At 45.7% G+C, this 24,609-nt stretch overlaps 1 protein-coding gene across 1 annotated transcript in view; it reads right to left on the bottom strand.

Moving 5' to 3' along the window:
- PTCHD1 (patched domain containing 1) overlaps positions 1-24,609 on the bottom strand; it is a 289,110-nt gene that overhangs the window by 70,136 nt on the left and 194,365 nt on the right. The window lies entirely within an intron of this gene.

Here is a 24,609-nt window from a genome sequence, read left to right as displayed (position 1 = left end):
TGTCACAGTACATGCTGGCATTCATGGTTCTCTCAATGAACTGTAGCTCCCCAGTGCCGGCAGCACTAATGCAGCACCAGACCATGACACTCCCTCCACCAATACTTGACTGTAGGCAAGACACACTTGTCATTGTACTCCTCACCTGGTTGCCACCACACACGCTTGACACCATCTGAACCAAATAAGTTTATCTTGGTCTCATCAGACCATGGGACATGTTTCCAGTGATCCATGTCCTTAGTCTGCTTGTCTTCAGCAAACTGTTTGCAGGCTTTCTTGTGCATCATCTTTAGAAGTGGCTTCCTTCTGGGATGACAGTGATGCAGACCAATTTGATGCAGTGTGCGGCATATGGTCTGAGCACTGACAGGCTGACCACCCACCCCTTCAACCTTTGCAGCAATGCTGGCAGCACTCATACGTCTATTTTCCAAAGACAACCTCTGGATATGACATTGAGCATGTGCACTCAACTTCTTTGGTTGACCATGGGAAGGCCTGTTCTGAGTGGAACCTGTCCTGTTAAACTGCTGTATGGTCTTGGCCACCATGCTGCAGCTCAGTTTCAGGGTCTTGGAAATCTTCTTAAAGCCTAGGCCATCTTTATTTAGAGCAACAATTCTTTTTTTTAGATCCTGAGAGAGTTCTTTGCCATGAGGTGCCATGTTGATCTTTCAGTGACCAGTATGTGAGAGCGATAATACCAAATTTAACACACCTGCTCCACATTCACACCTGAGACCTTGTAACACTAACGAGTCACATGATTCCGGGGAGGGAAAATGGCTAATTGGGCCCACCTTTGCTGACAGAGGTTTAGACAGCGGTTTAGATATTAATGGCTGTGTGCTGAGTTACTTTGAGGGGACAGCAAATTTACACTGTTATACAAGCTGTACTCTCACTACTTTACATTGCAGCAAAGTGTTATTTCTTCAGTGTTGTCACATGAAAAGATATAATAAAATATTTACAAAAATGTGAGGGGTGTACCCATTTCCGGGAGATTTCAGGAAAGGGATTGAATTTTACACAGTCCTTGGAAGCCAAACAGCATTTGTGTACTGTCCATGATAGTTTTTTATTTGCATCATCAGTTAACTTTCCAAGACAAGCTTTAACTTTCTTCTATGTAGGTCTGAGCAGTACTGATACATTGTAGTCATTTTGCAGAATCTCTGTGTTTCAGTACTGTTTAGACCAAAAAAGAGAGATCAGACCCCCCTCCCCCCAAAAAAAAAAAAATTTGTCCAGAAAGATTATGAATATGGTCAAAAATTAAACATTTTATTAACAGCAGTTCTCAAATATGACAGTGATCTTGTCAAATATAAAAATCATAGGCGTGCGCACAGGGACTGTAGGATGTGCTTGGGCACACCCTAATCACCGCAAGCGCATACCTCCCAACTGCCAGGCCTTCAGATTTCAATTAAACCCTAGTGTCCCAGCAATCCAAGCTGAATCCCAGGGCCCAGTGGCAGAATAGGTTCCTGCACTTGGCTCCAGAGAAACACTGTTCTGTGTCTCCCCTGCAGCTGTGATTCTCATAGGCAGCTAGAGAGGAAACATTGTTAGCTTATGTTGGGGAGGGGGTGGGCACTAAAAGGCAGCACAAGGAGTAGGGAGGAGAGGCTATGATTACTGTGATTGGCTTTATACCAGGAGAGGGTGGGTGCTAAAGGCTGGTGTGGCAGTGGAGGCAGGTCTATAAGCCAATCACAGTCAATCATAGCCCTGCCCCTTACTCTACGTGCCGTGCTTTAGTACCTGCTCCCTCCCCGACAAAACCAGCATTTAAATTTAATCTGTAGCTGCCTGTGACAAATGCAGCTGCAGGGGAGACACAAAAAGAGGAATGGGTTACTTCTATTCTTCTTCCTGGACTATTCACATTACTCAGGATACTGCAACTCCAGCTCTTCCCCCCTTCTCCTATTCCCAGTTGCAATAGGTGGGGCTATGAGCTCTTTTAGTTGCCACAAGCACCCAAAGTCATTAGTACGCAGCTGAAATCCAAACACCCCCCTGGGAATAACAGTCTTATATACAAAAAACAGCGCACAACTATCCTTCACAGATCTTCATATATTCTCACCAGATTCTTCCCAATAAGAATGCGTTATATATCATATAATCTCTGTCTTTTCTTCTTAATCATCTACTCCACTGCTTTCAATGTGAAAAACCAAAAAACTGATATAGTGTAGTAATTCCACACATAATGTGATGCGTCATACACGTGTGTGCCAATTATACCCAAAAACCGTGTAAATACAAAACACTTTGTGAATAGTATCCACCACTATCCACACTGATTACTCTTACCCTCATAGGGTGAAAATGTACATATAACTCCCCATAAATATATCTTATACTCTTGATTGAAGTACAACTGTGCACCATCCACCTCCAGTGTGCAAACAAAATCACGTGCTCTTCCCTTCCCCTTTAGGCATGCACCTTACCCTGCATACATCGATATGTGCTTTCAATACTCAGTGCAATCTTCACTCTGCTCCTCTCCTCAACAATTCTTCATGAACTCTTTAGCAGAGAAGATCTGTTTCTTCTCCAGACCGTAGATAGTTATGTGCTGTCTTGTGTATATAAGACTGTAATTTAGCCCTGCCTACAGGACCAGGAAATTGGAGAAAGGGGAGAAGAGCAGTACCCAGAGCAATATGAAGAGTCCAGAAGGAAGGGGAACACAGGTAAGTAGTGTAAATATGGGAAAGAGGGTCACTTACTACCTCACTCTGTACTCTGTGTCACTATTGACCTCTGAACTCTGCCTCACTTACTACTGACCCCGGAACTCTGGGGTCAGTAGTAGGTGAGGCAAAGTTCAGAGGTCAGCAACATTGTACGGTCAGCTTGGCTTTCTGACTGATCAGATGCAGTCTTCCTACACCATGGGTGCAGTGCAGTTGTCAGGGCTCCCAGGTATGACCAGAGGTGTGTGACTGAAGCAGGGAAACGCAGACCTCAGATATGTTATAAACAATATAATTTATTAACACTAACAGTACAAACATAAACGCAGTGCAATACTAAAACATAATACAGTGCAAACAAACCAAACCAAACCACCCACAGATAACAGTATATACAAGCAAGCGTCGTCAGGCAGGCCGGGTCAATATCAATTGGGCAGGTAGGTACAGGGGGAGCAAGCGGAGAATAGTCGGGGTCACAGGCCAGGTTCAGCAGGTAGCAAGCAGCATAGTACAGAGGGTCAGACAGAGGAATGGTCAGGGTCACAAGCCAGGATCAGAGCAGGAGAAGTCAGCAAAGGAACAGAAACAGGATGCAGGACAGATACAGGGCCCAGGACAAACACAACACCAAGGCAGAGTCTGCAAGTCTGGCCATCCCTTAAATACCCCAGCATCATCAGTTCCAGGTGTTAGCTGGCTGAAAGGTTGAGTCTCTGATTGCTGGGAGCACCCGCTGGCCAGCCCTGGTACTGCAGATCAAAAGGCAGGTGAGTCCCACCATTGCTGGCCAGTCCATTCCTAACAGTACCCCCCCCTCAAGGAGCGGCCTCAGGACGCTCCAAACAGTCCTAGCTGGGCAAAATGTTCCACCGCCCGGGTCTGGCAACTGGCGGGATATCAAAGACTGGCACACCGGGCAGGACTCCGGGCAGCGGCACACCGGGCTGGACTCCGGGCAGAGGCACATCGAGCAGAGGCACATCGAGCAGAGGCACACCGGGCAGAGGCACATCGGGCAGGACTCCGGGCAGAGGCACATCGGGCAGGACTCCGGGCAGAGGCACATCGGGCAGGACTCCGGGCAGAGGCACATCGGGCAGGACTCCGGGCAGAGGCACACCGGGCAGAGGCACATCGGGCAGGACTCCAGGCAGAGGCACATCGGGCAGGACTCCGGGCAGAGGCACATCGGGCAGGATTCCGGGCAGAGGTACATCGGGCAGGACTCCGGGCAGAGGCACATCGGATTACCAGGCGAAGCAGCAGGCAGCGGGCCACCAGGCGGAGCGGCAGGCACCGGGCCCCCGGGCGGGGCGGCAGGCACCGGGCCCCCGGGCGGAGCAGCAGGCACCGGGCCCCCGGGCGGAGCAGCAGGCACCGGGCCCCCGGGCGGGGCAGCAGGCACCGGGCCCCCGGGCGGGGCAGCAGGCACCGGGCCCCCGGGCGGGGCAGCAGGCACCGGGCCCCCGGGCGGAGCAGCAGGCACCGGGCCCCCGGGCGGAGCAGCAGGCACCGGGCCCCCGGGCGGGGCAGCAGGCACCGGGCCCCCGGGCGGGGCAGCAGGCACCGGGCCCCCGGGCGGAGCAGCAGGCACCGGACCCCCAGGCGGGGCGACAGGCACCGGGCCCCCAGGCGGGGCGACAGGCACCGGGCCCCCAGGCGGGGCGACAGGCACCGGGCCCCCAGGCGGGGCGACAGGCATCGGGCCCCCAGGCGGAGCGGCGGGCGCCGGACCCCCAGGCGGAGCGACAGGTCTCGGGCCCTCAGGCGGAGCGGCGGGCGCCGGACCCCCAGATGGAGCGATAGGTCTCGGGCCCTCAGGCGGAGCGGCGGGCGCCGGACCCCCAGCTGGAGCGACAGGTCTCGGGCCCTCAGGCGGAGCGGCGGGCGCCGGACCCCCAGGCGGAGCAACCGGTCTCGGGCCCCCAGGCGGAGCGGCGGGCGCCGGACCCCCAGGCGGAGCGACAGGTCTCGGGCCCTCAGGCGGAGCGGCGGGCGCCGGACCCCCAGATGGAGCGATAGGTCTCGGGCCCTCAGGCGGAGCGGCGGGCGCCGGACCCCCAGCTGGAGCGACAGGTCTCGGGCCCTCAGGCGGAGCGGCGGGCGCCGGACCCCCAGGTGGAGCGACAGGTCTCGGGCCCTCAGGCGGAGCGGCAGGCGCCGGACCCCCAGGAGGAGCGACAGGTCTCGGGCCCTCAGGCGGAGCGGCGGGCGCCGGACCCCCAGGTGGAGCGACAGGTCTCGGGCCCTCAGGCGGAGCGGCGGGCGCCGGACCCCCAGGTGGAGCGACAGGTCTCGGGCCCTCAGGCGGAGCGGCGGGCGCCGGACCCCCAGATGGAGCGACAGGTCTCGGGCCCTCAAGCGGAGTGGCAGGTGCCGGACCCCCAGGCGGAGCGACAGGTCTCGGGCCCTTAGGCGGAACGACAGGTCTCGGGCCCCCAGGCGGGGCGGCGGGCACTGAGTCACCAGGCACAACAGTGGGCTCCGAGTCAACTGGGATGACCGCTGGCACTGGGTCAGACATTGGATCGTCTGGCTGGACAGCGGGCATCGGGTCACCAGGCATCAGGTCATTTGGCTCGACAGTGGGCACCGCGTCATCTGGCAAGGCAGTGGGCTCCGAGTCAACTGGTATGACCGCGGGCACTGGGTCAGACATTGGATCGTCTGACTGGACAGCGGGCACTGGGTCACCAGGCATCAGGTCATTTGGCTCGACAGCGGGCACCGCGTCATCTGGCAAGGCAGTGGGCTCCGAGTCAACAGGCACGACAGTGAGCACCGGGGCATCAGGTACCGGATTGTCTGGCTCGACAGCGGGCATCGGGTCACCAGGTATGACAGCGGGCACTGGGTCACCAGGCATCAGGTCATTTGGCTTGTCAGCGGGCACCGCGTCATCTGGCAAGGCAGTGGGCTCCGAGTCAACTGGTATGACCGCGGGCACTGGGTTAGACATTGGATCGTCTGACTGGACAGCGGGCACTGGGTCACCAGGCATCAGGTCATTTGGCTCGACAGCGGGCACCGCGTCATCTGGCAAGGCAGTGGGCTCCGAGTCAACAGGCACGACAGTGAGCACCGGAGCATCAGGTACCGGATTGTCTGGCTCGACAGCGGGCATCGGGTCACCAGGTATGACAGCGGGCACTGGGTCGCCAGGCATCAGGTCATCTGGCAAGGCAGTGGGCACCGCGTCACCAGGCATTGGATCGTCTGGCTCGACAGCGGGCATCGGGTCACCAGGTATGACAGCGGGCACTGGGTCACCAGGCATCAGGTCATTTGGCTTGCCAGCGGGCACCGCGTCATCTGGCAAGGCAGTGGGCACCGGGTCACCAGGTATGACAGCGGGCTCTGAGTCAATTGGCACGACAGCGGGCACTGGATCAGGTACCGGATCATCTGGATCAACAGCGGGCATCGAGTCAACTGGCCTAATAGGATCGTCGGGCTGGATCAGTTCATCCTGCTGAGTAGCGGCATCAGGCTGAATGCAGGCATCAGGCCGAGTAGAGGCATCAGGCCGAGTAGAGGCTTCAGGCCGAGTAGAGGCTTCAGGCCGAGTAGAGGCATCAGGCCGAGTAGAGGCATCAGGCCGAGTACAGGCATCAGGCCGAGTACAGGCATCAGGCTGAGGAGAGGCTTCAGGCCGCATAGAGGCTTCAGGCCGCGTAGAGGCTTCAGGCCGAGTACAGGCATCAGGCCGAGTAGAGGCTTCAGGCTGAGGAGAGGCTTCAGGCTGAGGAGAGGCTTCAGGCCGCGTAGAGGCTTCAGGCCGAGTAGAGGCTTCAGGCTGCGTACAGGCATCAGTCTGAACCACGGAAGGCAGGCTCACCGGTTTGGATACTGGCAGGATGGTATTGGTTGGAAAGAATTTTCGCTTTTTTCTGGTTTTAACTACTGGAGCACTGCAAGTAAACGCAGGTCTGCAAACGAATGGAGCAGCTGGAGACAGAGAAGAACTGGAGGATGGAACAGGAGAGGGAGCAGTTGCTACAGAGGGCTTTTTTACAGGGTTAAAGGCAGGATAGGTGCAGCGAGTGGGAACAGGGTACTGACATGCGGTAGATAGCCAAGTATACTGGGCTGTAACTGGAGGAGCTGGTGGGAATACAGAAGTAGAGTTAGAAGCAGGACTGGGTCTTTGTAAGCTGACTGAGGCTGGGTGCAACAAATCTGTCCATGTCTGCAGTAGGGGTTGAACAAAGCTGAGTTTACACAAAGTCTGTCTGGTCAATGATTGCACTGCGTTTATACAATCTCTCAGTGTCTGTGGTGAACATGTGGAATAACGCTCCAGAAAGTAACCCACATCATCCTCTAATAACCACACCAGGGACTCTACCTGGTCTGCACTAAATGGTGGCAAAAATTCATCCCTGCATTCGGGGAAACCAGATGAAACCAACTCAACACAAACCTGAATCAATGGCTGCACCATAGAGAAAACTGTGCCCTGATCTACTAGAACATGAGCGAGCCGTATACATTCTAGCAGTTCATCCCGGGTATACTCCTTCAGAGTCTGATAAGCATACTCTCTGTCATCAAGCACTAGCAGAGATAAATACTCAACCTCATCTAGATCCATCCTTCCCATCAACAAGCCAAGATGGCTTCCCTGTGCAGCCACTTCTGGTCAGGATTGGCCTTGGTGTAATGTCAGGGCTCCCAGGTATGACCAGAGGTGTGTGACTGAAGCAGGGAAACGCAGACCTCAGATATGTTATAAACAATATAATTTATTAACACTAACAGTACAAACATAAACGCAGTGCAATACTAAAACATAATACAGTGCAAACAAACCAAACCAAACCACCCACAGATAACAGTATATACAAGCAAGCGTCGTCAGGCAGGCCGGGTCAATATCAATTGGGCAGGTAGGTACAGGGGGAGCAAGCGGAGAATAGTCGGGGTCACAGGCCAGGTTCAGCAGGTAGCAAGCAGCATAGTACAGAGGGTCAGACAGAGGAATGGTCAGGGTCACAAGCCAGGATCAGAGCAGGAGAAGTCAGCAAAGGAACAGAAACAGGATGCAGGACAGATACAGGGCCCAGGACAAACACAACACCAAGGCAGAGTCTGCAAGTCTGGCCATCCCTTAAATACCCCAGCATCATCAGTTCCAGGTGTTAGCTGGCTGAAAGGTTGAGTCTCTGATTGCTGGGAGCACCCGCTGGCCAGCCCTGGTACTGCAGATCAAAAGGCAGGTGAGTCCCACCATTGCTGGCCAGTCCATTCCTAACAGCAGTGTACTTGTGGTTTTCATGCCCTGTCCTGCCCCGACTTGGCTTTGACCACCTACAACAATGCGCTCTCAACAGCCCTTGACTCACTAGCGCCTTTAACCACACGCAACATCAGACCCCGACCGCTCCAGCCCTGGCAGACTGATCACACCAAAACCCTCAAACGACAAAGTCGTGCCCTGGAGCGACTATGGCGCAAAACCAAATCCCAACAAGCCTTCACCCGCTACAAATCTGCCTTCCACACCTACACCTCCTCCCTCCATGCTGCCAAACAGGCCTACTTCTTGACCCTCATCAAGGCCCTCTCCTCCAATCCTCGCCGACTCTTCTCTGCCTTCAACTCTCTACTCTCTCCACCCCCACCTCCACCCAGCACCTCACTCACTGCCCTTGAGATTGCCAATCACTTCAAAAACAAGATTGACACAATTCGCAAGGACATTGCCGCAACTCACACGCCCTCTCAACCAGTCCCCTCTCACACAGCTACCCCCTCATCCCTCCTCCCCCTCGACATAACCCGCAGGGACTTCGTCGCTGCTCAAACTCCCTCCAACCCCCTTCCCCCTCACTCAGCTACCCCCTCATCACCCCTCTCCCACGGCCCCACCACTGCTCTGACCTCCACTTCCACCCCACCCTACATTCCTCATACTGAAGCTCCCCCAACACTCTGCACCTTTGACCTTAACACCATCGAGGAAGTCTCCAAGATCCTCTCTGATGCCCGCCTCACCACCTGCCCCCTCGACCCTTAACCCCTCACAACTCCTACGACCTCCCTCCCCCTCCATCCTACGCTCCCTCACCCACATCTTCAATCTCTCCCTCTCCTCAGGCAATTTCCCCTCCCCTCTGAAACATGCACACATCACCCCCATACTTAAAAAGCCCTCCCTGGACCCCAATGACCTGAACAACCTCAGACCCATCTCCCTGCTCCCCTTTACATCTGAACTCCTCGAGCGCCTCGTCTACACCCGCCTATGCTCTCACCTCAACGACAACCACCTCCTCGATCCCCTACAGTCTGGCTTCCGTCCCCTACACTTCACCAAAACCGCCTTACTCAAACTCTCCAACGACCTTCTAACCGCCAAAGCTAATGGCCACTATTCAGTGCTTTTTCTCCTTGACCTCTCCGCAGCCTTCGTCACAGTCGACCGCCCCCTCCTCCTCAAAAAACTACACTCCCTCGGCCTCAGAGATTCTGCTCTCTCCTGGCTCTCATCCTACCTGTCACAACGCTCCCTCAGCGTTACCTATAATGCTACCACCTCCCCCTCACTCCCCCTCTCTGTTGGGGTCCCTCAAGGCTCTGTCCTTGGGCCCCTTCTCTTCTCCATCTATACCTCCTCCCTTGGCCAACTCATACACTCTCACGGCTTCAACTACCATCTCTATGCCGACGACACAGAAATCTATCTCTCAACCCCCCACCTCATCCCCTTGGTCTCAGCCCGAATCACACACCTACTGAGCGACATATCAGACTGGATGTCTCTCCACTTCCTTAAATTGAACCTCTCCAAAACCGAGTTTCTTGTCTTCCCCCCAGCCCGGACACCACCCACCATTGATTTCTCCGTCACATCCAAGAACGCTACCATCAAACCCGCCCTGCAGGCCAGAGTACTGGGTGTCATTCTGGACTCCAACCTATCTTTCCAGCCCCAAGTCCAATCTTTAACAAACTCGTGCAGACTCCACCTCCGCAACATCTCCAAAATCCGCACGTTCCTAACCCCAGAAACCACTAAACAGCTCATCCACTCTCTCATCATATCACGACTCGACTACTGCAACTCCCTCCTCACTGGCCTGCCTCGCCGCTGGCTATCCCCGCTTCAGTCGATCCTGAATACGGCTGCCAGACTCATTCACCTTTCCAACCGCTCTGTCTCCGCCACCCCCCTCTGCCAATCCCTCCACTGGCTTCCGATTGCGCAACGGATCAAATTCAAAATACTAACGCTGACGTACAAAGCTGTCCACCATACTGCACCGAACTACATCACTGACCTAATATCCAAGTACCGCCCAGCACGCACACTCCGCTCCTCACAAGACCTCCTTCTCTCTAGTTCCCTGGTCTCCTCCTCCCATGCCCGCCTCCAGGACTTCTCCAGTGTGTCACCATTCCTCTGGAACTCCCTGCCCCAACCCATCACATTATCACCTACTCTCCTCTCATTTAGGCGCACCCTGAAAACCCATCTCTTCAGGGAAGCCTACCCCACCCCCTGCTAACTTGCCGACCTCCTCCACTCTTCCTACCACTCCATCCCCCACAGCTATCTCCTCCTGTGCCACCACCCCCTCCCTCCTAGATTGTAAGCTCGAAAGAGCAGGGCCCTCAAACCCCTCGTGTATCACATTGTATTGATATTGTTCTGTCACATGTTCTGTCCCCCTTTGTAATGTACAGCGCCGAGCGAACTATTGGCGCTTTATAAATACTGTATAATAATAATAATAATAATAATAATGTGGGTTAGCTGCACTTTGCCATAGACTTCTATTATGTCCCATGGTTTTGATGAGCTTTCTGAAAGCTCATCAAAACCACCCTTTCAGTTTTTGTTTTCAGAAAGCACACCAAAACCGTGGGGTATAATAGAAGTCTATGGCCAAGTGCAACTAACCTACACAGAAACTGCAGGTATATTGAGCTGCAACCATGTAAACCATATGGCATTAGTGTGAATGCACTCTACTGGGGGGAGGGAAGACCAAAAGCATATTTTATGGGTACAGTAAGGTTTTTGTCTTATTTAACCATGGCCCTTTAAGACACTCCCATGGTAAACACAATTTCGCCACATCCACCATTCAACGCGGCTTTGGGGTGCACACCTATGTTCAAAATATAATGCACATGCAACTTCAGAGCTACAGGGATTTCATAAGTATTATATGTAAAACTGCTCCTGGGGCCAAAGGGATGTTACTAGCTTAAAATAGCATTCTACAGCCTATGTTATATATTGAAATCAGCTGTAGCTATCAAAAACCACAGCTAGGCTTCCACTTTTCGCAAAGGCTTTATTGTGATAAATATAATGGTGTACAGTAATTGTACCAGATGCAGTAATGAAACCATATCAACCACACTGATGTAATTATCCTAACAGTCCCTAGAGCATGCCTGTACTAGGGCCATGAACAGCCAATATAGTTTTTGTTCATGAACAAGATCCAGTCTATGTCCATTAATTTCATTTTAATGCTACAAAGTATATTGGCCTCCCTTTCACTTATCTAATTACAGAGCATACTATATTCTCTTCCTGCAGAAATAAAATGACTTGTGTAAATAGAATTTACAATGAATCAACAATATGAGGTATATATTACTTTCAGACTAAGAGCCTTGTTAACTGCCTAAATTGTGGTCATGTTCAGGTAGATGTCACTAGAATATGTGTATTTCTTTTTCTATGAACAAATTAAGAATATATACCTACTGGAAAATTGCTTACATGGATCTGAACATGTGATTGGAGTTAATACCTGTTTAGTTTTTATCCACAATTTCACACTTTTTCCAAGTACCACTTGAGAATGCCACTACATGACCGATATAATAAAGAAAACACACCATACTGTGACAAGGGTTTGGGTAAAACTGCCAGAAGACTTGATCAGTTACAACACTTCTTTCTTAAAGCAGAACCTCCTCTTTAGTTTGCATTCCCCCCCTCCCCTCCACTGGCACATTTAGCAATTTTTTGGGGGGAGCGGGTACCTGAGCCTAATCCTGATCTGAAAGAAGGTTCGGCCACCCCTTCCTTCTCCCCACAGCCTTCTGGGATACATCACACATTCTAGAAAACTGCAGGACCATTCACAAAGAGCAGCACAGCTTGCACATGAGCAGTAGGAAACAGGCTTCATTTCTGGTTTCCCTTACTTAAGATGCCTGGACCCAAAGTCTAATTTTGGCTCAGGTGAGGACATCTCTGGATCTCTGGACAGTTAAGTAATTGTAGCTGCTGACTTTTAAATTTTGGGGGGAGATTGGAGCTCCTCTTTAAGAAGATTAAGGGCCAATCTAGACATATGCACTGCAGTAATGCACTAAAATGTATGTTCCCTCAATGAACAGTAATGTGCAGCATTTTGTGTAGAGTTTTGCAGTACCAATCACTCCAAAGCTCAGTTACAGAAGTGGACAATAAACCTGCATTAAAGTGCATTAGCAATTTATTTAAAATGAGTTGTGACTTATGTTATTGTGGTATTTCAGCTTAATGCACTACACAAGTCTGAATCCAACCTTGAACCATGAGGATAAAAGATAACCATTGAAAATACCTCTGACAACGTTTTAAATTTTTCCAACCACTATTACTTTTGCTTTGCATATTGCTCTATGCGTAAATGTGGAGAAAAACATAAAGTTATATGAAATTCAAAAAAAGGAATTATTATACTGAATCCATCTACTTCATGCATCCATTGTATATATTAAAATAAAAAAAATACATATAAATAATAAAATAATTAAATACATTTTTGTGAGAGGATATAAAATGATGTGAGCAACACTCCAATATTAACTCTTCCTGGCATTTTTATCAGCTTTCAGTGAAGCAATTGCATATATAGTATCTCCAGACCAAAAACACTTTCCTAAAAGTAGAACTTCACTCTCTCAATCAACATTGACTAATGTAAACCTTATGATACTACCATTAGTAAATAGATAGGAAAATATATAATTTACTTGTTTTATTTTTTATTTTTTACATGTCTTCAGTTACTTCCTGGTTTCCGGCCTAAGCAAATGGTGTGATAGATCCCAGGAGTCTTTAGGAGGGGAGGAGGTATTTTTTCAGCTAAGCACACCCTCCTACCTATATGCCTGAGCTAAGGGCAGATGAATTCCAGGAAGTAAGTGCTGTATGAATCATCTGCCCTTACTCAAGATGGCCACAGCCAGAAATGTTAGGGGTGTTTTTAAAGTGATTTCACAGCACATAAAAGTGATTTTGCAAGAAAATAAAGCACGCAGACATGAATGGATGGGGAAGTTTGCTTTGAATATTAAAAATTAATAACATATTTTTTTTTGTTTTTTGATGCTCAGATACAGTGTAGTTTCACTTTAAAGAATGTGACTTTCAGATGAAGAGACTATGTATGCAGTTGATAGTAATAATTCCATTAAACAAAATATGATGCTATGAAAATTATCCAATGAGGTGCTCCAGTGTACAGTGTGAGCACTTACGATAGTGCAACAAAATTAATAAAACATGGGAACAGTCCCAGTGTTCAAATAAGTCCTCATGCATACTGAAGGTTTTTACAGCTGCTGTTTTTGGCAATTGACTTTTTTTTATACAGCCAGTAAACTCTCCAGCATGTTATCCTATGTGTCCATGCACACATAGACTGTACTGAGTGTTTTTTGGCAGGGGCGTTTTTTGGCTGGAAAAAACCCCAGAAATAGTGGGTTTCTAGAGGAGTTGTTTAGCTGTAAAAATGCTCTAATGCTGTAAAATGTGGTAAATCGCGGCAAACCAGCCTTTTTGGACTTTTTTGACCAAAAAACCCCTCTAAAAAACGTTAAACCACACAAACGTGAAAAAACACGGCAAAACGCCACTTAATGCTAATACAAAAACACTAAAAACTGCTGAAAAATGTGACTTTACCCAGCTAACAATACCAGTGTTATTAAACCGTGTGCATGGAACCTTAAAATAATTTCCACCATGCAATCCGCAAACACCCGGATCAGTGTCCGTCCTCACCTCCTGCTCCACCAGGGGTCAATGTGTGCACTCATATCCTCAAGGAACCACCAACAACAAAAGAGCTTCTCATAGTGCAGTAGTTGAATAAAATCAAAGGGAGTGCAATTTTGGAGAGAGAGAGAGAGATATTATGATACAATTGCATATTGCTGAGCTGATTCTAGACAGCAAAACCTTGTGTGAGTTTTCATTCTTCTTAGAGGTGAAGGCAACACTATCGGTTGTTTGTGGATCACATGGTGAAAATCATATTATTTGAACACTGGGACTGTTCACATGTTTCATTAATATTGTTGCACTATCATACGTGCTCGCTGTACACTGGAGCACTTCACTGGATAATTTTCACAGCATCATATTTTGTTTTATGAACCTATTACTATCAACACTAATCTATAAATGTTTATTTGTATATGTAGTGCCCCTCTAGTTTGCTAGGGGGAGCTAGATATGTTTTCAGTCAGAAGCTGAGTAGCAGCCTGTTATGAGTCAGCCTGGGATGAGTCAGCAAGGTCATTTTCAGGTCAGGGCTGAAGGCTCTGCAAATCAGTTCCCTGATACCTCCCCCTGCTTTAGAGACTTGAGAAGTTTCTAGAAGGCAGTGGGTGGGGGTGAGGAGGGGTTGATCTGCATACACAGGGGACTCTGGCCAATCCTCAAGCAGGAGGTTTGGCATAGGGCCAGGGCAACCTTTAAGTATGATTGAGCCTGTTCAGCAGGAGGAGTAGAGTCGTGTGGAAGATGGAGTGAAGACTGGAGAGTGGAGCCTTGGAAGGGAGGATCTCTCAGTCTCAACCTTCCCCTGAGAGAGGACAGCCTGGGAAGCAGGGAAGGAGCCAGCCAAGCATAAAGCCTGAAGGCAGCTACTTACCCACAAGCTTGCAGGAGAGGACTGAGTGAGTTTTGGTTAGCGATGATTTCATATATTTTTTATATATATGCAGCTGCCTCAATGAAAGCTGAATAAAGATATGTGAAGCTTGCATCATTGTATATCCTTTAATGGTAAGCAAGGACAGCCTATAGGAGCTGGCACCTTAATTGTTTGGAGCTTGCAGGGGGCATGGGTCTGGAGTGGTGCTGCGGATTTGGGTGTGTTTTACTATTTTTGTAATATCAGTCTTCTAAAAATAAATACCCATTATTGCATAAAGCTGTTAGCTGTACAGTTTTTGTTTCAGTAGGACACTATGTTCTGGCTAGCAAATACATTTTTTTTCAATAGGTGAATTTATTGCCTCAGCCACAAAACCCAAGAGTGCTTTTTATGATCTTGCTCATCCTCAATAATAGAACATCATAGCAATATAAACTCTTTTTTCATGCTTGTTTCAGGGTTACTAGTGGCACCAATTATAAACTTCTTTTTTGTGGCCATAAACAACAGACAAAACCAGGCGGAGGTACAATCCATTTCACATGTTGTCCAAAATTAGTTCCTTAAAATATTATTTCTATTACTGTCTACAAATAGCTTATACAAAAATTTCGGAAAACAGGACCTTACTACAGTAAATTATAATAAAGTATCATTTATATATGTACACAGGGCTAATATGACTTTGGAATAATTACACAAAAAAAGAACAGAAAACAATGTTAAAGGTGTATTTTTAAATCCTAAAAATAACATGTCTAAAGGAAGAAGTAATTGACCACCTAAACAAGAAATGGCTAAGCTCCTTGGCTCTGCATTCATTAGAATATTATTCTCTTTCTTGGGAAGTACAATTTTAGGTGCAGTTATGGTATAGCTCTGTAATGACCCTGTTTTTGAAGGAGTTATTATGCCATAATATTTTCTTTGCATATGGACCATTTAATATGTTGAAGGTATACTCTACATTGTTTATTGATATGGAAAATTTTTTAATTCACACAACCAAATCCATAAACTTTGTTATCAATCCTGTAACTATTTCCTAACATCTTATATTTTAATATTTCATTACAATTGCAAAAGCTGAACAAGATAGAGAGAGATTGGAATTTGGATTAAAAGGATATAAATGTACGCTGTAAGAATGATTGTTTTTCACTGAAATATTGGTAAAAGCAAAAGAAATTAAAGACATTCAAGTCTATACCAAATAGGATGCCATATGGTTTGCATGCAGAAAGCAGTATGGAAAATATGAATCGTTCAATATGTTGAGAACCTACAGCAAGGTTTCTCAACAAGGGTTCCATGGAACCCTAGGGTTCCTCCAGAGGCTGCTAGGGATTCCTTGAGCAATGAAAAAATTCTGCCTCTTAGATAAGTTCCCACTGACATCATTGATCTTTTTAGCTATCTGTAATGAGGTAATAATTCCCAATGTATCATGAGTTGCAGATATAGTCATTTTTATCCGGGGTTCCCTGACACCCAAAGAAAGGGTTCAGTTTTCTGAAAAGGTTGAGAAAAGCTGACCTACAATATAAAACATTAGGGTGAATTTTACTGAATAGGATCTAGTTGGTTTAACTCTTTTACTATTATTAAAACATATTTGTTTTAAAAATAAACATTTAACACAAGACTAATTTATGGTGATGTTGTTACAGAGAATCTATAAAGAGAGAATACAACAGAGTATTATTGCTTTCTAAGGCTACGTTCACACTAGCGTTGTGTGCAGGCGGCAGAGAGGCATTTGGGAAGCGTTTTTACCGCTTCCCAAACGCCTCTGCCAATTCTGCACATTACAGCACATGGTGCTGTTCTAACGGGAGCGTTTGCGTCGCGTTGCGTCGCAGCAAAACAGATGCCTCTGGTTGAGCCAGGAGGCTTTGAAGCCTCCTATTCTCGTCTATGGTGCCGCTCCGCAAACGCCCACCGACGTTTGCGGTGCGGTTGCGATGCGGTTGCGGGGCGTTTGCAGAGCGGTAACACCACTCAAACTGCATTATAGGCGTTTGTGGGGCGTTATTAACGCTCGGCAAACGCCTAGCAACTTCCGCTAAACCGCGCATGCGGCGTTTGCGGAGTGTTTGCCGAGCGTTAAAAAACTCTCTACAAACGCCGGACCAACGCTTGCCAAACGCCATAGGGGCGTTTGGCAAGCGTTGGTAAAACAGCCAAGTGTGAACGATCCCTAACTCTCAATTATTGAAAATTTCTACAGCTACATTTAACAGCAGCAAACAGGGAGGAAAAAAGGATAACAGCCACTCCTCATTCGCCTATATAGATACATTTCAGCTTGAGCTGAAACAGGGACCTGTAAACAACAGGCATTTTTCATCAGAGCAGGTAAGGAGAGCATGGAAAGCATAAACATAAACCTAAAACACCATCTGCAGGCTGGAAATGGAAATAACAAACATTTATTGCAAATTAATAAATTAATAATAAAAAAAACTTTCCTGCTATATTGCTTAACACAGTAATACAATTGGGGAGCCTACATTTATGTGAAATGAAAATTTAGCTTGAGCATAAATACATTGTAAGCCACAAAGTAGAGGAAAACTTAATAATTCTGATGTTATTAAAATAGATTTAAATAAGTGAACTTTCATAATGAAAATATACATGATTTATGCTTGGATGACACAGTGGCAACATCCCCAAAATTATCATGACTGTAGGGTTCTTTAAAGTATTTCAAAAGCCAAAATTGTATTTATTGTAAAAATAGGATTCAAAAGTATAAGATTAAAAAAATGATAGTTAAAATCAAACATAGGAACACTATTTAAAGGATAAGTTCACCTTTCAGAACATGTTACACCCATATTCAGGGTGTAACATGTAATAAATGCACCGGCCCCCTCTCCCCTGCTTTGACAGCTAGCAGGGGACCTTGTCCCCCCTCACTAGCTGTCAAATTGAAAAAAAAAAGTATCACTCATTCACTATGTTCTGTGAATGAGAAGCTACAAGTCCCGAAAGCCTTTGCGGCTTGTACTTCTCAATGAACTACCATGGCGCTGTGGAGCACTGTGGTAGTTCAATCAGTCTTCCTATCAGTATATCTGCTTGCTCGTACACTCTATAAGGGCAAGCAGATATACTGACAAATCTTCAGGAGACCTGCATGGCACCAACAATCAGCAATGCTTTAGAGGCTCCTGTAACAAAAAATAATAAATGCACATTCTTTTTTACCTGCAAAAAAATGTGCATTTAATATTTTTTGTATAAAGGTGAACTATATTAGCTTCTTGTTTTGACTGTAAATATTTATATAACAATTTTTTTAAGTGAAAATCCATATAACTTTTTTTTTAAGTGAAAATCCAATGGGGTTGATCTACTGAAACTGGAGAATGCAAAATCTGGTGCAGCTGTGCATGGTAGCCAATCAGCTTCTACCGTCAACTTGTTCAATGAAGCCTGGAAGCTGATTGGTTTCTGTGCACAGCTGCTCCGGATTTTGCATTCTCCAGTTTCAGTAAATCGATCCAATTGGATTTTCACAATCATTTCCGGATGGGAAGTCAGCAAAGGCAGCCTTCATATAAGCAATAATACCTGACTAGCACATAAGGTTTGTAAGCTCTGCTGTCCTAGATTTTTTGATGATTTGAGCAGGAAATCAGATCAAAAGGCTCATCCTGTCTATCTCTAATAAACACCAGTGGAGGATCTATAGCTTTTATAATATGCTCCTCAATAAAGACGCTACACTTATATTATGTCATTTTAAAGATTAGTCATTGTCCCTCTAAAATACATGCAGCATATTTCAGTCCATTGTCATTCTGTCTTTGTAGTCAGTCCTCTAACAACAGCTCTCTGTATCTGTTAGTAATAAGTGTCTGAGTTTGATGGTGACTGACATATAGGATTCTGCAGATTAAGGGTTGAAAAGATGATGGGAGTCAGCAGGTAACTCTCCTGGGATGCAGTTTAGCACTGCAGTATAACACAGCCTGACAGGGATTCATGATAGTTTTCAGAGAAAAGTTATCTGTCAGTGTTTTTCAGTGATTTCTGTCTGGAGTAAGTGCAGTAATGCGCAAAAAGAAAACGTAATGCCAATATCTCCTTTGTGCAATCTTTATCAAACATATTAGATCTAGGGAATTTTAAAATATATTACTGTATTATTACTTTATTTTCATAGGCATTTATATCCAATTCTATTAGTGCCTCTGTGTGATATATTACACTGGAGTAGAAAAACAATATTTTATAAAGCATCTGGATTCTCATGTTAAAGCTGCAGATAGATGAAGCTGAATGTTGCTTATTTGCAGAGGGAATGCCTTGGCTTTAGATTTCACCAGAGTGTCATGGATTGTTATTTTTTCTGATTTTGAGCTACAAAGGCTATCACTACACAAAACTAATGGTAGGCTACAAAAGGGCTTAAAGTGATTCTAAAAGCTTTTTTTTTTTTTAATAACAAACATGTCTATATTTACCTGCTCTGTGTAGTGGCTTAGCACAGAGCAGCCCAGATCCTCCTCTTCTTGGGTCCCTCAAGTCGGGTGCCCCGACAGCAAGCAGTTTGCTATGGGGGCACCCCTGCTCTGTGTATCCATTCACACATGGGGCCGTGGCTCAGACGCGCCCCCTCTATCTTCTCATAGGCTCACTGGCTGTGAATGACAGCAGTGGGAGCCTATGGCTCATGCTTCTGTCTCAGCCAATGAGAAGAGGGAGTCCTAGGAGAGCCAAGACTCCAGTGTACATTGCTGGATTGAGAGGGGGCTTAAGTGAGTATTAGGAGGTGCTGGGGGGGGGGGCTGCTGCACAGAGAAGGTTTTTTACCTTCATGCATAGAATGCATGAAGGTAAAAAACCTTGAGCCTTTAGAACCACATTAATCTCTATCAAATCTTATGTGTCTCATACTGTATATGAAGAAACCTATTGGGAAAGCCTGAGATCTTCATTAAGCATTATATTGGCTGTGGCAATTGGGCTGAACAGGGAATTTTGGTAAAAGTAACATGGCGCTAGAGTTGCCAGAATTCAAAATTTTGCTTGAAGTAGGTTAAAGAAAATCTCAAACATTTCTCTTAGCATTCTATGCAGTAGGGTAAAAAAACTTTCCACATGCAGCTCCTCCCCCAGACTGCCAAATACATATCTGCCCAGTCTTGATCCAGCAATGTGCACAAGAGCACTGGTTTTCTTGGATCTTTCACCTCACTGGACAGAAAGGCAACAGTGGGAGCCATTGGCTCCATCTGCTATCAATCACAACCAGTGAGCATAGAGCAGGGATGGGGTGTCAATGGACACACAGAGCCTGCTCTGTAGCACACCTGCAAGTGGATTGCCATGGGCAGCGGACCCGAGAAAGGAGGATCAGGGCTGCTCCTTGCAAAATCATTGCACAGAGCAGGTACGTATGAAATGTTGTTATTTTTTAAAAAATGCAATTAGAATCACTTTAACAAAATTCCATTGTGGGTTTAGAGGACCAACAATCCTCTTTCTTTAACCACTGAATGACAGAGACTTAAATAAATCCTAATTCCTAGCACTTACTCAGTGTATCCAGGTAAATTAAATCATAATTCTTGTGACAAATTGGGCTTTTAATTGGTGGTAAATGGTAATGGATATCTCCTGTTTTTTTTTGTTTGTATTTTAAAACTAGTAAAAAATATTTTTTTAGCTGTATATTTCTTGCTATTATCATAATCTACTGCTAAAGAACAACCCAAAAGAAATTCTCCTGCTCCTGATGATCACATTGATACCACATATATTTATGCTATTTGTTTTTGTACTCGTATTAGGACCCAGAAACAATATTGTGCATTTTGCTTTTATATCTTTGCTAAAGCACACTGGGGTTTATTTACTAAGGCCCCTTTCACACGGGCGTTCTGTTTTTTTCATCATTTCTATCATGGTTTTTCCATGAAAAAACAGATCAGTTCACATCAGTTTTTCATCAGTTTACCATCAGTTTTTCATCAGTTTATGCCAGTTTTTCATCAGTTTACATATGTTTTGCATCCGTTTTTTTTGTCCTCTTTCTTCTGTTCACATCCGTTTTCGTCCATTTACATCTGTTTTTCATCTGTTTACATCTGTTTTTTGTCCATTCTGTTTTTGTTAACAGAAGAAAAATAGGGTATTCTTCTTTTAAAAAAAATGGATGTTAACAGATGCGGACATTAACAGATATAAACAGATGTTCATCCATTTACATCTGCTAGTCCATAGAAATACATGGGTGTCCATTTTTCATCCGTAAATGGACAGATGAAAAACCCCCGCCCATGTGAAAGAGGCTTTAAGATGGTTCACTCAGAATCTTATGCACCTGTGCCTAGTTGCCGATCAGCTTGTTCAATTAAGCTTTAGCAATAAAAGTTGTAAGCTGATTGGTTTCTATGCAGAAATGCACAAGATTCTGAGTGAACCAGCTTTAGTAAATAAACCCCACAGACACCGACACTAACTGACACTGATACTAAATTAAAAAATATATTTTTATCCTACCTAAAATACACTGATCCTGATCCTTTGACCATGACCTTTAACCCTAATTTTGACCTTAACCCTGACCTAGATCAAGCTCTTATCTAGCTATTTTTTTCTTTAATGTGTCTTTCTTCTCTAGCATGGACAAAAAGATACAGGGGTTAATTTACTAAAGCCAAATAGACTGTGCACTTTGCACAGTGCAGTTGCTCCAGAGCTAAGTAAATGAGGTAAAGCTTCACTTTGCAAAGAATAACCAATCACATGCAAGGAAAATAAAAAAATCTAAATTTTTGCTTGCACTTGATTGGATGATGGAAGTCAGCAGAGCTTCTGCCTGTTTACTAAGCTCTGGAACAACTGCTCTTGCAGAGTGCACATTCTATTTGCCTTAATAAATCAACCCCACAATGTACCTTTTTTCTATTCAAGGTGGGATAAAAACACACTGACAAGTTGAAAAGTGAATGATTACTGCAATAGCCAATTTGGGGCTATGAAACTGTGCTGGCAGGAACTTTTTTCGATGCCTCTAGAAACTACTCATTTTCTGACTGTAATTTCTGCAGTCCAGAATCTAAAATAAAACACGTATTCCAACTGATTGCTATGAATGAGGAAACTATCTTGTTAGCACATTTTTTTATACATTAGCTACTCATTGTTTATGAGGTCCACTTGGCTCTAACAGTTTTTGAAATGAAGAAGCATAAAAACATTTTTTTTGGACTCCCACTGCAGGGTAATCGGAGTCATTAGAAAAACAGGTGAAACCTATCATCTCTGGATGAGACTGTGGAATTTGCATAACTCCCTTGTTTCCTCTTCGCTGTATAAAGATACAGGATAAGTTACACCCCGGTCATATTGATCCCAACTTTGAAATCGTGCGAATTACAGTGAAGTTGCAAGATTTCAAAGTCGGATGTCATGCTGATTTGAGGTGCAATTTGCAAGACATCTGACACAGTTGTCTATGCAAATTGCACCAAAAGTAGTGCATACACTACTTTAGAAATCGGTGCAGCTCTGACCAAGTTGGAACCGCACCGATTTGACCGCTGTAATTGTGGACAATAGGGTGCAACTTGGCAGGGGATATACAAGTCACATAATATGCACAATGCAGGCCAAGTCGTACCCAGTGTGACCGGGGACTTATGCAGATCTCTTCAGGTTCAGTTTTTACAAGCAATAAACAGAGTCACTAAAGGGGTGTGAGACCCCTATTTAACTAATGACCAAGTAAAAATAATAATTGACTGTGTATCAACTGACAGCTAGATACTGTAGAAAGAAGACATGTCCAGATCTATGTGACAATGGAAGATGTCCCAACACCCATTTGATCCGCATCTGGGCTCCTTAGTCCCAAAAGGCCCTTTTGCAACAGCACAGTCAAATGCAATGTTATGTCCACCCGTTTTTGCATATTTATACAGTCAGGTCATGCAAATCATGATTTTTTTTGTCTGCATCTGTAGTCTTTTTATATTAATAATAAAAGTACTAGTAGTAGTTGTACAAAACTTATAGTCCCCTTACACATGAAGATTTGCACAAAAAATTGGTACAGTCTAACTGCTATGTTCATTCTTTGGTTGTCCTATACTGGAAATCTCTCCAGTTGTCAGTGTCTTCAAGTAAACGTGGTGTGAGAAATATTGCTGACCTTGCCATTTAAAAATGCCAACTGCCTAGCTATCACACTGATTCAGTTGCTCTAAAAATACCAATTGCTCCTCTGTCACAGTGATCCAGTGAATCTAAAATGCTCGCTGCCTGGCTGTTGCATTGATTATTCACAAGCCCTGGGTGCAGTGATGGTGGGGTGAGGAACATGGGCCACAATAATTGGGAAAAGTTACAGGATAGCATATATTTTTCTTACTTTATAAACAACCTAGAGCTGATAGCGGACGTGGAAGTAAGGGGTAACTTAGGGAACAGTGATCACAGGGCAATTATGTTCAGTGTAAATCATAGGCAAAGCAGACACAAGGTTGGACATGTACATTAAATTTCAAGAAAGCCAACTGTACCAAATTGCATTCCACACTTCATGATATTAAAGGGGAAGATATTCTAAACATAAAAAACAGAGGAAAAGTTGAAGTGCTTTAAGAACATTTTAATAAATGCCATTAGCCAGTGTATTCCTTTTACAAAAAGTTTTATTGAATAGTAAGCAAAGATGAACAGACAGTCGAAGCAAAAATTCAATGACCAACATTTACACATTACAATAAATGAAGGGAAGCTGGTACAAGGCATGCATCGATAAAGGCAAAATCTGAAAAGTTTACATAGGTGCCCTGAGGGAAGGGATGGGGAGGGAGGTTGGGAGGGAACGGGTAACAGACCTTTGTGGGTCAATGATAATGTAAACTCCAAAGGGAAGTATTGCTACATCAACATTATAAAAAACAGGAGAGGCCCGAGAAAAGGCCGCATCGAAAAACAGTACATATTCATGACCTAGAATTGAAAAAGAAATCTAGATTGCATAAATAGCCTTGCGGATGCAGCGCAGAGAACAGCAGGCACAATCCGTACACTATGTTTAAGGACAGAGTAAACAGAAGAGTAGAAAAAGACAAATAGTAGAGAGACACGGACAACACACACAGACACACAAAAAAAACAAAAAAACAAAAAGGGGAGAGGGAGGGGCTCTGGGGGGATCACAGCAGAATCCATCCTCATATCGATAGAAGGGACTGGTCGAATCTCGAGGGCTGAGCTATATCCAGCCAGGGACGCCATATCTGCAGAAATTTTGTATGGGTATCCAACAATATGGCCGTCAGTTTTTCATTGACCATTATGAAGTTCATCCGATTTTTGACAGCCTCAAAGCTAAGGACAGGAGTCTTCCAAGCCCTCGCAATCGTCAATTTAGTTGCCATAAATAAATGTGATGCCAGCTGCCGTTCAGAGCGGAGAAGGCCCTCAAGCGGTTTAAATAGAAGCGCTTCATATGGATTACGCTTAATGTCTGTATGAAGAATAGTGCGGAGGAGGGCATATACCCTAATCCACAACCTGCTTACCTTAGGGCAAGTCCACCAAATGTGTGCCATGGTACCCAATTGTTGACATCCCCGAAAACAAACCGGGGAATAGGTAGGGATAAAACTAGCTAGACGGGCAGGCGTATAGTACCATTGGTATAGAATTTTGTAGGCATTCTCAAGAATAATAACATTCCTGAAACACTTAGATAATGTTTGATTCATGAGCTGCCAGTCTTGTTGATCCAGGGTTCCCCCTAATTCCGACTGCCAACGCTGATGGTAGGAACGAACCGGAGGGGTTCTAGAAGACATAATGGAAGAATAAATCAGGGAGATCAGACCTGGAGCATGAGGTCTATGTCTACGCTGGCTTTCAAAAGGTAATAAACGGTAAGGTCCTGGATGCGTACGTATTAGAGTATGAATAAAGTGACGAAGTTGAAGATAACCAAAATGTTCTCGGAG

The sequence above is a fragment of the Staurois parvus genome, unplaced genomic scaffold, assembly GCF_062004578.1.
Source record: "Staurois parvus isolate SC_StPar_1 unplaced genomic scaffold, SC_StPar_1.0 ptg000884l, whole genome shotgun sequence".
Lineage (NCBI taxonomy): Eukaryota > Metazoa > Chordata > Amphibia > Anura > Ranidae > Staurois > Staurois parvus.
Note: the sequence above shows the minus strand (reverse complement) of the source record. Positions and strands in the feature narration are given on the sequence as shown.